General features: G+C 41.2%; 1 long non-coding RNA gene across 1 annotated transcript; it reads left to right on the forward strand.

Annotated features, from left to right (window-relative positions):
- The first annotated feature begins 4529 nt into the window (after positions 1-4529).
- LOC108797223 lies at positions 4530-13585 on the forward strand. The gene is made up of 3 exons (XR_001941868.1): positions 4530-4598; positions 8958-9141; positions 13543-13585. It is a non-coding gene; the product is annotated as an uncharacterized LOC108797223 (long non-coding RNA).
- The last annotated feature ends 281 nt before the right edge of the window (positions 13586-13866 follow it).

The following is a 13866-nucleotide window of genomic DNA, read 5'->3' on the forward strand; positions in this document are numbered from 1 at the left end:
CCCCCCCCCCCCCCCCAATGTCTGTAGTATGGATAGCACACCTGTACTGCAATCTCTTCTCATAGATGAAAACTGTAATTAAAGATTGTTCTTGATGATGTCATGTTAATGTATTCTATGTAGCAATATTTTTTAATTGTTTCATTCTAATTGGATGTGATTCATTTACTGCACTGACTAACAAGATTACTTAGGTGACCATCCGCTGTCCTGCTACCACTAGGGTATCATTATGTGCATTGGTTTCATTCAGTAGACAGGGCTCTGATGACAAACTGTGATCCCAAGGCATTTGGCATGCTCTGAGACCTCAAAAGCTATCATATGTGAAAGCTTTTGTTGAGTACTTTTTGTGTTGGCAATGTTCAAGCAGAGACTCTCATTTCTTTAGCTGTGCTATTGTAGTAAATGTGATGACATAATTGCATTTAACATGCCGAGATGGTTTGGCCTAAAAGCTATGCATGTAGGAACCTACTTTGTAAAAATAGGGGCTGGGAGGTGGTGATATAAACCTTCCACTGGCTATTAATGTAAGGGGGCCTCCCACTGACTTTTAATGTAAAGGGTTCCTTCTCCCACTGACTATTAATGTCATAGGACCCTTCTCCCACTGACTATTAATGCAATAGGACCCTTCTTTCCCACTGAAAACCGAGGTACCACTTCTCCTACTGACAACCACTATAAATGGACCCTTCTCCCAATGGCCACCAATGCAAGAGGGAGATTCTATATTGACCACCAATATAGGGGGGGATTCTAAATTGACCATCAATATAACGGTAATTTACACTGACCAACAATGCAACAGGGGATTGAGCACTGACCAAGGATATAGTGAGGACATTGAATACTGACTGTTAATGAAAGGGGAAACATCTTCTCCCAATGAACACCACTTCTCCTACTGACAACATACTGTATATAAATGAAGGGAGGACAAGCTGATCGGAGGAGTCGGTTGGAAAATTATTGGCCGAACGGAGCACGCTCCGTTAGAAGGGAGGGCAGTTGGATATAATGGATGCATTTGGGGTTGTTTGAATGAATATGAGGGGGATTTAAATTAGGGGGGCTGCTGGTAGTATCTAAATATGTGGGCTTTAGATAAGGTGGCTTGTGGTGGCTGAATATAAGGGGTGTTCACGTTAGGGGGATTGCTGGTAGTGTCTGAATATGAACAGCCTCAGAATTGTTTTTCAAAAAATATTAGATATTTGTACAGAAAAAAAAGAGAGCAAACAAAAGAAGGTCATTGGTATGGTTTACCTACAGTTTACCTCTTCAAAGCCTTATTTGTTTCACTTACTATCTTACAAAAAAATCACTAAGCTCTATTCACTAAGTTATAATACATGTAACATTTATCATTACAATAGCTATTTTCAGCTCTAACTGTCATAATGGCAAAGACAAAGTAAACTTTTTGCTTGTGTGCTTATTCTTGGCCAATAACCCAGAGCCTTTGGTCATTACAAATAGGAGACAGGAGACTCCAGCTGGCCAATACCCAAAGGCAAGTCATTTAGAGGGCCCTGAGTACTGACATTGATTAGTGAACACATCTAAGAAAAGGCAAGTTGAGGAGGTGGATTTGACCCTAACCCCCAAGCACTACCTGATAGCTGCTGGTATACAGGACCGGATTTAATCTCTCTGCTGCCTCAAGGCCAGGTTCCTCAATGCACCCCCCTACCTGCCAAACCCTCTCCCCAGGGAGAATGACAGACCTGCAGGCTGCATTCAAGTGATTTCGGCGACATCGCTTGTACAAAACAAGCGGCGGCTTGCCCGCTGTACATTTAGCTCTGCTTGCCCAAAGTAGGGCTAAATGTAGAAAACAACTAACTACCCGGCGCCCAGAACTTCATGTCCCGTCCATCGGGAGATAGGAATTCCACACGCCTGCTGCCCCTCTACTCCCTGCTGACCCAAGGCCAAGCCTTGGTTGGCCTTGTGGGAAATCCGGCCCTGCTGGTATATACACACTAGTAACCAATACACAATACCCATAGCAGGGCTGTTTAACAGGGAAACCTGCTGCTTGCCTCAATACGGACATTACACAAAGCTGTATGACCACTTTAACTTTTTGAGAAGCAGACATGTAAGATTCGTTTGATTCCGAATTGAAAAACAGGCAAATATCAGCATATTCGAACATTCAAACACATCCAAATTTCCTTCCCGACTGATGACTTCATTCACGGTCTTTCAGTTCATTAAGGTCCGGTGACTGAATAATCCCATCAGTCGCGCTAAAATGAGCGCTGGTCCATGCAGGGACCAGCGCTCATTGAGTTATAGCTGTTGCTGGGTCCGACAGCAAAATAGCGGCATCCGCACCGTGATCACTGCGTCAGGTAATCGCATTGATCACAGTGCTGTTACAGCCACTGAGCCTGCTTGCATCTCACTGTATTATGGAGCTAGAAGACCGATCAGTGTGCTACAAAATGATAATGAAAGTGTTTCTGAGGAGAATACAGTATCTCCTCAAAATACGTAGAGGAACATTTATCAAAACTGGAGCAGACAAAATCTGGAGCAGTTGCTCATGGCAACCAATCAGCTTTTCTCTTCAGTTTGTTCAGTTAAGATTTGAAAATGAAAGAGAGAAGCTGATTGGTTGCCGTGCACAGCTGCTCCAGATTTTGTCAGCTCCAGTTTTGATCATTTCCCCTGTTAGTATCCAAAGCCCCTGTAAATAAAAAAAATTAACCCCTTAATGCCTCCTAGTTTTTTTTAAACACGTTTTAAATACATTTTTAAAATTTTAAACATTTTAAAAAAATAAAAAAAAAGAAGTAAAAAATATGTTTAATAAAACAATTATAACAAAATATATTGCCGAGGAGGCTATTAAAGTTAGGAGACAAGCATACCAAATTTTAAAATTGTTTCACACTAAAACTGTATTTCACGCCTTATATTTTGTGACCTACAACTTCCAAAATAAACTGAAATCCCAAACATACGATATACCCTATAAATCAGGATAAATAGAAGAATTTATTATGAATTACTTTCTGTTAGCTACACTAATTATGTACACATTATCTGTGTTAACAAACTGAAAAATATGTTTTTTCTAAATTGTTTGCATTTTTTTTTTATTTTTTCTATAAAAAACCTAAGGAGTCTATTTACAAAGCTAGCTGAAGGATCAGCCGACGCTTCGGTTGCGGGCTTCGGCTAGCGTTCACTCAAACCAAAAGGCTGCTGTACGGGCTATTCACTATAGCCCGTACAGCTCCTGAAGGCAGCCAAGTGGCTCAGCCGAGCTGAAGGCATATGCTTCCGCTCAACTGAGCCAAAGTGACAGCTGCAGCGGGGCGACGTCAGGTGCCGGCCAATAGAAAGCAGTTGGGTGGAGCCAGCTGTCACTGCTAGCTCCGCCCATTTTTTGTTCTTTAAAAAAAAAATGTTATGCATTTTTTTTTCAACAATTTTTTTCAACCACGGAGGTACCGAGCAGAATAGCCGAGCAGAATCCCGCTCGGCGGCATTCGGCTATCCACTCACTGCCGTTCGCTCCCTGTGTTCGGCTCAGCCGAACATACAGAGCATGTGCGGCTGTCCAAAGTGCAGCCGAAGTACGGCTGATTTCAGAGCAATATGCATATGTCACATCAAATTAAAACCCATTTTGTTCTTTTAAAAAAACTGTATATAATATGTTTAGGTGCAATGAATAAGGAAGATGGAAATTATGGTTAAACAAACACATAGCAAAAATGGGAAAATTGCTCCAGTCCCCAGGAACTAAAAACTTTTCTGAAACTGTGTCACTATGGAGTTAGTGTTAGCTGGCATTCTGCTTTGTTAGTTAAATCCATCTAAATCTTCTAGTGCATCTAACACTACCCTCTCCACAGGGTGACAATGGTACTATCCAAGGGCAGCTCCATTGCTCCTCTATAGAGTAAAGCCACTCTAAGACTGTAAGGAGCTGAATTATAATGTGCTCACCCATCGTATAGCTGAGCAAACAGCATTCACGGTGCATTACTGCCACCAACGCATTACTGCCAATACTGCCACTAGATGGAGTGGATAGGAAAATATGCATATGAAATGCTCCTCTACTCCATCTAGTGGCAGCAATGTACTGCAAGTAGGTCAGTTATTGGCCAGATCATCAGGTGAAAATAAAAGAAAACAAGCCTAAAAAAAGAAAAATACTGCAGCCACCACATTTAGGGGATTAGAAATTGCAATATATTATAGTTTAGTTTTTGAGTTTAGGTACTTTAAATTTGATCACAATGTCATCACTAAAATATCTTACAAGTGGCATTTAGTCTGCTTTGCGTGCAAATTAAGTCTTGTTAAAATGTATTTTGCTTTGTTGCTGGCATACTGCTAATATATCATTCAGTTAATGCAGTTTACATAATTACATTTGCTGAAATACAAACTAAGCCAACTAAGCCACATGTGAAAAACAAAATACAGGACATGCGGTGGGAGTGCCAGAAATAACTTGTGGTTACTGTAAATGTAATGCTACAAAATGATTATCTGAGCTTCCTGTGCTTGTTCATCCTCTGGTGTGACTGTTGAGTTTGTGAGTCTCAGACTAAGAAGATTAGGTGAGTCCTATAAACAGTTTACATTCACTCTGTTTTTGTTATACAGGTAGAGAACTGCATTTTCTAAGTTCATATAGAAGAGGAAACACAACACATAAACAATACAGATTGCTGGATTTGTGCATTTTGTCCACAGAATCACTTGCTGAGCACACAGAAAACTCACTTTCCTTCATTGTAAGGGCAATGTACGGCAAGTCATGTGATGCTGCTATGGGTTCCAATGGTACAGGAAACCCAAGAATAGGAAGAAAACATTTATGTTTATTTCCTGTATATAGTCCCAATAGAATTGGAAGAAAACATTTATGTTTATTTCCTGTATATAGTCCCAATAGAATTAGACGCTTAAAAAGGCTAAAGACATATACAGCTCAAAGCTTGGTCTGATGTACAGATATCTTTGAAAAGGTTCTATTTACCTACCAAAATGTGTTATTCTGCACTAAAACCTTCATCTTATTTCTTAATTATCTTTATTGTTATTTCGAAAAGCCATTATAAAGGAAAAGTATTGATGCAAAATAAAACAATTCTGGGTGTAACCAATCATTTTTGGCATATAAATTCTTAACAGTCTTTATCACTGAGGACGTGGCAGGAGGGTGTCCATTGCCTAAATCCATTGTGCTGGAAGGTGTCCCTCTTTCTCATCTCAGATATTTGGAAGGTATTCAGCATTTTATTAATATCACTGAAAAACATAAAAATTATTTGAATATGTGTATTTTGTGATAATCAGAATATTCTCTGACTAAATCCAATAGTTGACTCAACTAGTTGACCAGTGTTAATAAATTCAGTTCACTGCAGCCTCATACTCCATGTGTGTGGGTGATACCAGAATCTTTATCTCTGGCCCCAGCACACATTTAAAATACAGTCGCCTATTACATGTTGGGTTGTACAGTCTCTTAAAAAAGTAAAACATTTGTTAAGTCATTGCTTAATTGAAAGAAACCATGCAAATGGTTACAGTGTATGTGAACCCTGAATCTATTTTATTGGATATTTAGCATCATGGCAGATTGTATACAGTTTTCCAAATCACTTGAGTCCCAGGTGCTTTTTAAAAATGATACTGGGATATTAGCTATTCGTCCCAGTGCTGTTTTAGGCCTGGTTCACACCTTGGCGTTTTAAAAACACGCAACATGTGAAAACCAATAACTGCCTATGGGCATGGTTCCCACCTGGGCGTTTTACAGCGTCATTTTGGTGTCACCCCTCCAATGGCGTCACCCGGGTGCGGGCCTCACCCCCCGCTCTTCCCTTGTGACGCCACTGCCGAGTGTGGATCGAGGTTAACAAAGCGGTAACCACAATCCACACTCGGGAATGCAGCGTACAGGTCTTACCTTGTCCGCGATCCCCGCTGTGTCCTCCGGCGGCTCCGACTTCTGAGTTCCGTACCTTGCGAGCGGCCGCAATATATATATATATATATACTGTACACACAAAATATTTGTCCCAAATATTAATACAACATTTCCCTTCCCAGATTAATCTTCAGGTTGCAACAATGGCATTGGATGATCTGGATGACACTTGCTTTCACTGCGCAAGCATCAAATGCTCACCTAAATGAACACAATCTCATTTTAATTTATTAGCAACTGCAAACGTGAAAATGCATCAACCTGACTTAATCTTATCTTAATGTTATGCTAACAACTTACGCAAATAGTTTTGTCCCTCCTGCATGAGTCAAAATGTAGCACCAAAAGGGCAATAAAGAGAGAGTACTTGGGCCGCAACCAACTAATCGATTCATCGCTAATAATCAATAATGAGAATAGTCAACTATCCTCATTATCAATTGGCATTGTTCTCCTTAGCAGAAACATGAGTTTATTATTATTGTCCAGTTCCCAGTGGCTTTGAACAGTTGTGGTTGGATCCCCTAGCTCTCTTCTCCATGCTGGGAGGAGGGCACAGCAGTCAGTGGGCTGGTGCAATAGTCAGCCTGCTATTGGCTATTGCAATTTAAAATGGCCAACAGCAGGCTGGCTAATGCACCAGCCCCACTACATGCTGTATTTACATTCAGCTGCCATCTACGGAATCTTGCCACTCGCCGCTGTCATTCCTGGGCTGAAGCTATTCAAGCGCCATGTGCTTACAATACAATTATTAAAAAAGAAGTTATAAAAGCTGTGAAAAAGTCATTTTTGGTTTTGACCTGACAAATTCTGCTGCTGGACGAGCGTTGCAGTGCCATTAATTTCAATGGCACCCCAAACGCGCCTCCCACCCACTGTGTCATCACCTGCACTGGAACGCACAGTATTTCAATGCCGTGCATTCCAGTGCAGTGCGATTGCAAAAAAATTGTACATTTATGTATTTTATTTTAAATTAAGGATGGTTTTGATTTAATTTTGTTATCCGATTAATCTAAAAAATAATCTGCCAACTAATCAATTATTAAAATAATCTTTAGTTGCAGCCCTAGCTACTACAGTAAAATACTCACTTTTAGCTGTATCATACCGATACGTTAGATAAAATTTGAACCAATCTGATATTGTTTTATTCAGTGGACTTTATTGAATAAATTAAACATTGATTGTTTTGGGGAAAATATATGACGTTTGGCAAATTACATAAATGTTGTGTTGGGAAAAGTTACAGGAAAATGCATTTTTACTAATTGTGTACTATTTATTCCCAATAAAAAGTAGGAAATAAACATATATGTACCACATTGAAGCCCTATCTGTCCTATAAAATATGATAGAAAACATATTATAATATATAATATGTTTTGTAAACTACAAAACCTAAAAGATACATGTGTACAACAGAGACTCTCTGGGGCTGGGGGATTTAGAGAGAAAAGGCCTCAAGTAACGCGAGCTGTAGCTCGCGGTATACTGAGCTTTGGGTGACAGGAGGATGCTAGTTTGTGTCCTCCTGTTACCCTTAGGGGAACTATGGGGAAAAGCCCTAACCCCATAGTTCTCCTTTAAGCAAATAGTTTTTTGTGAATCAGTTTTTTACCTGGACACCCTGCCAGTAACATAACTTCCTGTTGCAGGCTGACAATGCTAAACCACTGCCTCACAAATAACAGCAGCAATGTCAGCCTACTGTGTGAGCCCCTTCAGTTGGCCGCTGGTCTACTTATCTGACAGAGCTCATAGGCTGCCCATTAGCCAACTGAAAAGCTCCAGGTAAGAAACTCAAGAAACTTTGCAATAGATTCACAAAAATAATTTGCTTAGGAAATATATACAGTGAGGCATGATGGCAAAACATACTGAGACATAGATTTGAGGTTTGCATATGCTTTAAGTAAAAAGGGCAGGACATTTTTTTTGCATCAGCAAGAACAAGAACAAGCACAGCCAGAGTGAACTACTGGCCAATTGACTGCCAACACTGCCAGTCAAAGTGGGCCTATTAACATTTGATGAAAAGAATGTGTCGCTTCTAAAACTAAATGCTCTGGCTCTTGCAGATTCTTCCTCCTGTCCCTGACCATAAAAAAGTGTGGACATTCAGTTACATGGATGGGAGAAAGAATAAATGGTAATGGTAAGTCGGGAAAGTATTGATTGGTAAGTGGAGTTGGGATGGGGGTGTTGAGATGTGACCATATTTTTTGTTACACCTTGAATATGGGTGTAATATGAAAAATGGTCCCAAAGGTAAACTTATCCTTTAACACATCTTAATAATTCCACTGCTTCTTTTCAAAAATCTTTTGTGAAAAGTTATATTATATTCTAAGAAATTGCCTATATGGTAAAGCTTTCTTCTGGGTAGGGAGATGGAAACTATCTGCGTTACAGTTTTAGGCTTTTTATCTAATTGTTTTCCTTCTTGAAAAATGTCCAAGTCTAAGAAGCTTATCCTTCGTTTGTGTCTCACATGCTCCCTTTCCAAGACACTGCTGCTCACAATGGGAGGGTTTCAGAAGCAGAGGCAGTACTTTCAATCCAGAAAGCAGTGGGAAGTACTAGGTGTAGTCAGGTAGTGCTTGACAAGCTACACGATTGGTAATAGGCAATGACAATGCTAATAGCCACGTTGCAACATTTTGTATCCCACTGTAGTACAAGCAGGAAAAGCGTACATGAGAGTGGCAACTCTGCTCTGAATTCAGGAGCCATACAGCATCATCGTACATCACAGGGAAATGCATTAGGTTGACTTCATTGGTAAATGTGGACTTTGCAAGGGAACTGAGAGAAAACTGGAAGTGCAGATGTGCTGCATCGCATATTTTCTTTTAGTGGGAGGCCATTGTTCTACTTTATATTATGTCCTGGGAATTTGGAATAATGTTCTGTATAAGCATTTCTTAGGAAATCTCTGCGCTGTACACTATCTGTTTACAATTCTATTTCATAGCATATGTAACACATACCATCTGAAGCCATGACTTGTTCATTAATGGAGCACGTGAACACATCAGAAAGGCGCAACGCCTGGACACGCCTATGCCATGTGGTCAATACAATAGATGAAGAGGACACTTTGTCTCTTAATATGCCAGAATTTACTTTCCAAGACCTGGATGATGCTTTTCTGAATGGTGAGTGATGAATACGAATGCATAGCAGTTCCAGGTGACTTAATATACATGCTTTTGTATTTGTTTTAGTCTTACCAATGCCTTTTGTTCATGGAAATATTTTCCAATAATGCTGCAAATCGAACACAAGGCTTCACATATACCACACCATACCGACCACACTGTATGGCACATACCTGTATATAGGCCACCTTTAGAATGAACCTCAGCCTTGTCAGAAATGCTACCAACATTTTGTGTGTTACTGGTTTGTGTTACACATAGTACATAGTTACATAGCTAGTTAGGTTGAAAAACCACACAAGTCCATCGAGTTCAACCTATAGAGCTATGGAGAAAAAAAAAAAAGAGAAGGAAAGCCTAAACAGAACACTATGCCCACAGTTACCCCCTGTTGATCCAGAGGAAGGCAAAAAAAACCCTATAAAGCCTTGTTCAATTTGCTCCAACAGGGGAAAAAAAAAATCCTTCCTGATCCCATAAGGCAATCAAATATTCCCTGGATCAACAATCTCTGATGCTTAATATACCTATAAGAACTCAATATCCAGTAATATTCTGTGCATTCAGGAATACATCCAGATTTGTTTTTAAACAATTAACTGAGCCAGCTAGAACTAGCTCCTGGGGGAGTCTGTTCCACATTTTCACAGCTCTCACTGAAGAACCCTTTCCATATGCAAAGGTTAAAGGAGAACTATGGGGTTAAGTATTTTCCCCATAGTTCTCCTTAGGGTAACGGGAGGACATAAACTAGCGTCCTCCCGTCACCCTAGGCTCAGTATACCGCAAACTGTAGCTCGCGGTATACTGAGATGCCGCAGCTGAAGCGGATCCCGACAATTATGCCGGGATCCGCCCAGCTGCGTGACTGACAGCTGGCTCTGCTTATCTAGAGGCAGAGCCAGCTGTACCCGCCCTGTCCGTTCCGACCAGTCAGCGCTGGCGGATCGGAGCGGGGAGGGGGGAATCCAGCCCCTCCCCTGTCACGGCAGAGAGCCGTGACAGGATCGAGAGGTGAGCGAACGCCGGTATGTGTTCGCTCACCTCCCGATCTACTGAGCCGACCTGTGACAGTCTCATTGTCACAGGTTGGCTAGAACTATGAGGTGAGTGAAAAGCACTCACCTCATAGTTCTCCTTTAAACCTCTTTTCCTCCAGACGCAAAGAGTGCCCCCTTGTCCTTTGCAGTGACCTTAAAGTGAATAATTTGGCACCAAGCTCACTATATGGACCATTTATGTATTTATACATGGTGATCATGTCCCCCCTTAATCACCTCTTCTCCAGAGAGAACAAATTCAGGTCAGCTAATCTTTCCTCATAGCTGAGCTCCATCATGCCTCTTATGAGTTTAGTTGCCCTTCTCTGCACTTTCTCCAGTTACACAACATCCTTTTTGTGAACTGGTGCCCAAAACTGAACCGCATATTCCAGATGACACGCAGTCATTCACATTTTATTGGTCTCATTTCTGGACAATGTGTCACATGAAACAGTCTACTGAATTTTTTTCAATACCATAATAGAAAGACAAGTAGGGGAATTTATCAAAACTGGAGCAAACTAAATCTGGAGCAGTTGCCCATGGCAACCAGTCAGCATATATGTTCAGTTTGCTCAGCTAAGGTTTGAAAATGAGAGACAGAAGCTGATTGGCTGCAGTGCAAATCTGCTCCAGATTTTGTCTGCTCCAATCTTGATAAATTCCCCCCAAGGTGTCTTAGTTTTATTAGCTTGACCAGCTCCCTAATGGTATGTAGCACTCCCCCTTCCCCAGTCAGCGCTATCCCAATATAGGATAGCACTACTGGTGGCTCTGAAGGGGTGATCTACAATAAACTGAACGGGTCTCCCTGTCGTTCCTCTATAAGAAACCTCTGCCATGGATCCACAGCATACCAGCACACCTTGTGTTACTAGGGTCGGTTGCTAAGGGTTACTACAGCTCCGATTCTTCTTGTCTAGGGGTATTGTTGCTCACTTTGCCCATTAGCACTCACCGCCCTTCAGCTGAACGATTGAAGTGAGGACCAGACTGTAGTTGTGATGCTAGAAACATTTATTGAAGAATATTAGGGAGAGAGGCAGAGGAGGGTTCGGATCATCTCGGTAGGTGCAGACTCCATGGCTTCTCAGAGAGTGTGTGGTTACAACTTCCATGTACAGCAGGCCCAAACATCTGACACTGCATTACTTGAGGTAAGAGTTACGAATCTCTGTCTTTAGCAGCAGCAACCACTGGACCTGCTGTCTCGAGGCTCCCGGGTGATTGCAAAACTAGTTCCCAGGCTTTGATACCTAGTCAGCTTAGCCAGCCCAGCGCAGCCTCCCCGCAGGCAGGGCCTAGGGGAGGAAGAGAGAGCTCACATGGCCCACCCCAAGTATTTAGTTCCTCTCCCAGCATGCACCACTGGCTCCTTCAACAGTGATTGGCTAGGAAGGGATATCTACTCCTAGCAATCCCATTGGCTGTTCTGTTCTATCCCCAGGGCACACCCGGCAGTACCTCTGGCAGCAGACAGATGGCCAGCAATGATAGATTGTTTAGGGGAGAAACCACATGAACCAAACTACAGATTAATATCAGACCACATACAATCTGATAAACACTACATTTAATAGCACACTTTCCACCAGGGCGCTACACTCTCCCCACACTTAAAAGGACGACATCCTCGGAGTCTACACCAAAACAAGCTCTCATCCCGAGAGCAGATGTCCTAATAAAAAAAAAACATGGGGGTAGGTACGGGGAAGGAAAAGGTTAACATGTGTACAACATACATGTGGCATTCCACACGAAAATGGTTTTGTATCAAAAATTACAAAATATCAGTAGTAATAACTTACTATCTATCTTCTAAATACAGTACTTGGTTACTGTAACAATAGTACAACATGAAGTAGAGCCCTAATCCTGACTGAGTAATTATTCCTATACTATACCTAGCTAACATTAACGTCTATAAGCTTATCACAGTTGATCCAAGTCTCCATGTCGACCCTGAAATGAGAAGAAAAGAGCAACCAAGTAGGCATTTACCCTGTCTTACATCCTATCAAAGGTGAGGTCAAAGCCTGACTCCCAAAGGAGTGGAATTCTGCTCTCACAACAAAATCTACCTAAGTATTCCATCCCTAAATAGAGAACTATGTATAGCGAATGGATTTTAGTAGGGGGTTCCCATGTGGGACTTTCGAGAGTGTAACAGATGAATCCTTAGTCCCCACTGGGACTATCTTGACCCGTAGTCCTGTAGATATAAGGCAACTGGCATCCTATCTACATACTACCTAAATACACATTTGGTGATGTTGCAAACTGACATATTAATAGCTCCAGGAAGTGGTCTGAAAAGAGTTCTTACTTCCAAAAAGAGAAACAAAAATTAAACAAGCCCTTAGAAGAAGTATCGCTGACCGGGACAATCCTTACTTCCAGGTACTTGCTAAATGGGTGAGTATTAGACTATAGTTCACAGGAGTGATCTTAGTACAGAGTTCTGACTCCTGGGCGCATTTCTTGGTTACTTCAGTTTCTCCATTGTTTGCTTTGATATCTGACATCTGACGTGAGGTACAACTATTTGTTGAACAAGAGGAAAAGAGAAAAAAGAAAAGAAAAATATTCTTTCTCAGAGGTGATCCTTGCAGGGAGTCCTTACGTCTGGGAACACATCTTAGGTAAGTAATAACACTTGTACTGTTGCAGAGCACAAACACACAAAAAAAAGAAATCTTCTTCTTCTGGCAGGTATCACAGCCTAACTGTATCATTGCCATTATACTAAACAACATTTCCATAAACACTTTACCAATAGTAGGCAGGGTCAGGCAACTAAATAGCTTCGCCTTTACTGTCCACTGTAGTGATGAAATGTGGTACATCTGGCTGATTAAGCCTCCTGATCACCACACGATCCGCATATATATGTGACGACCATAGCTCCATGTTTCCAGGCATCGTTTAAACTGCCGCCTGTACCTGAGAAAAGCACTGTTAGGTGAAAGACCCATATATGCACTAACAGCTTCCTCATACCACTGGCACCGTTTTCCAGCAATCTCTTGCATGATCTCCTGAGGCACATATGGATACAGTAATTCATATTCTTCCGTCACTCTCTTTAACACAATTCTATGCAGCCAAGCCAATTTGGTTAACTTTTTAGGATTTCCATAGCCAGGTGGAACACAGGAATTAGGTGATCTTATAACAGGAATCCCAGCAACTTGATCAGGGACCTTGGGACTGCCAGTAGTCACAGATAGAGCCTTTCAACCAGGGCGCTACAGGTATTTTACTTACAGACTAAAAAGTGAAAGGTTTTCTAAATATTCAATGCATTTTCTCTGTGTTTAAATAATATGTAATAGAAGAAATCTTCTATTTCTAGAGGGACTTTCCATGGATATGATACAAGGGTGGCTTCAAGGCTGTGGGTAAGTATAGTTCATGCAGAATTTTTTTTCAGCACATTGCAACACAAAATGTATGTATGTTTTTTTTCCATGTGTCCCGGTGTACTGGCAGCCCATTTAAAATGAATGGGCTGCCTTAACGCAACATTCATTATCGTGCAAAATATGGCTTGTAAACATGCATGTTGTTATGCTCCACAGTGCACTGTATTATTATAAGGGTGGCCACAAACAAATGTTCTCATAATTAAATGTTACCTCTGCTTTTGAATCTTTATCTCATATTATCACTCATTGTG

The sequence above is a fragment of the Nanorana parkeri genome, unplaced genomic scaffold (genome assembly GCF_000935625.1).
Source record: "Nanorana parkeri isolate BGI_ZX_2015 unplaced genomic scaffold, ASM93562v1 scaffold33, whole genome shotgun sequence".
NCBI lineage: Eukaryota > Metazoa > Chordata > Amphibia > Anura > Dicroglossidae > Nanorana > Nanorana parkeri.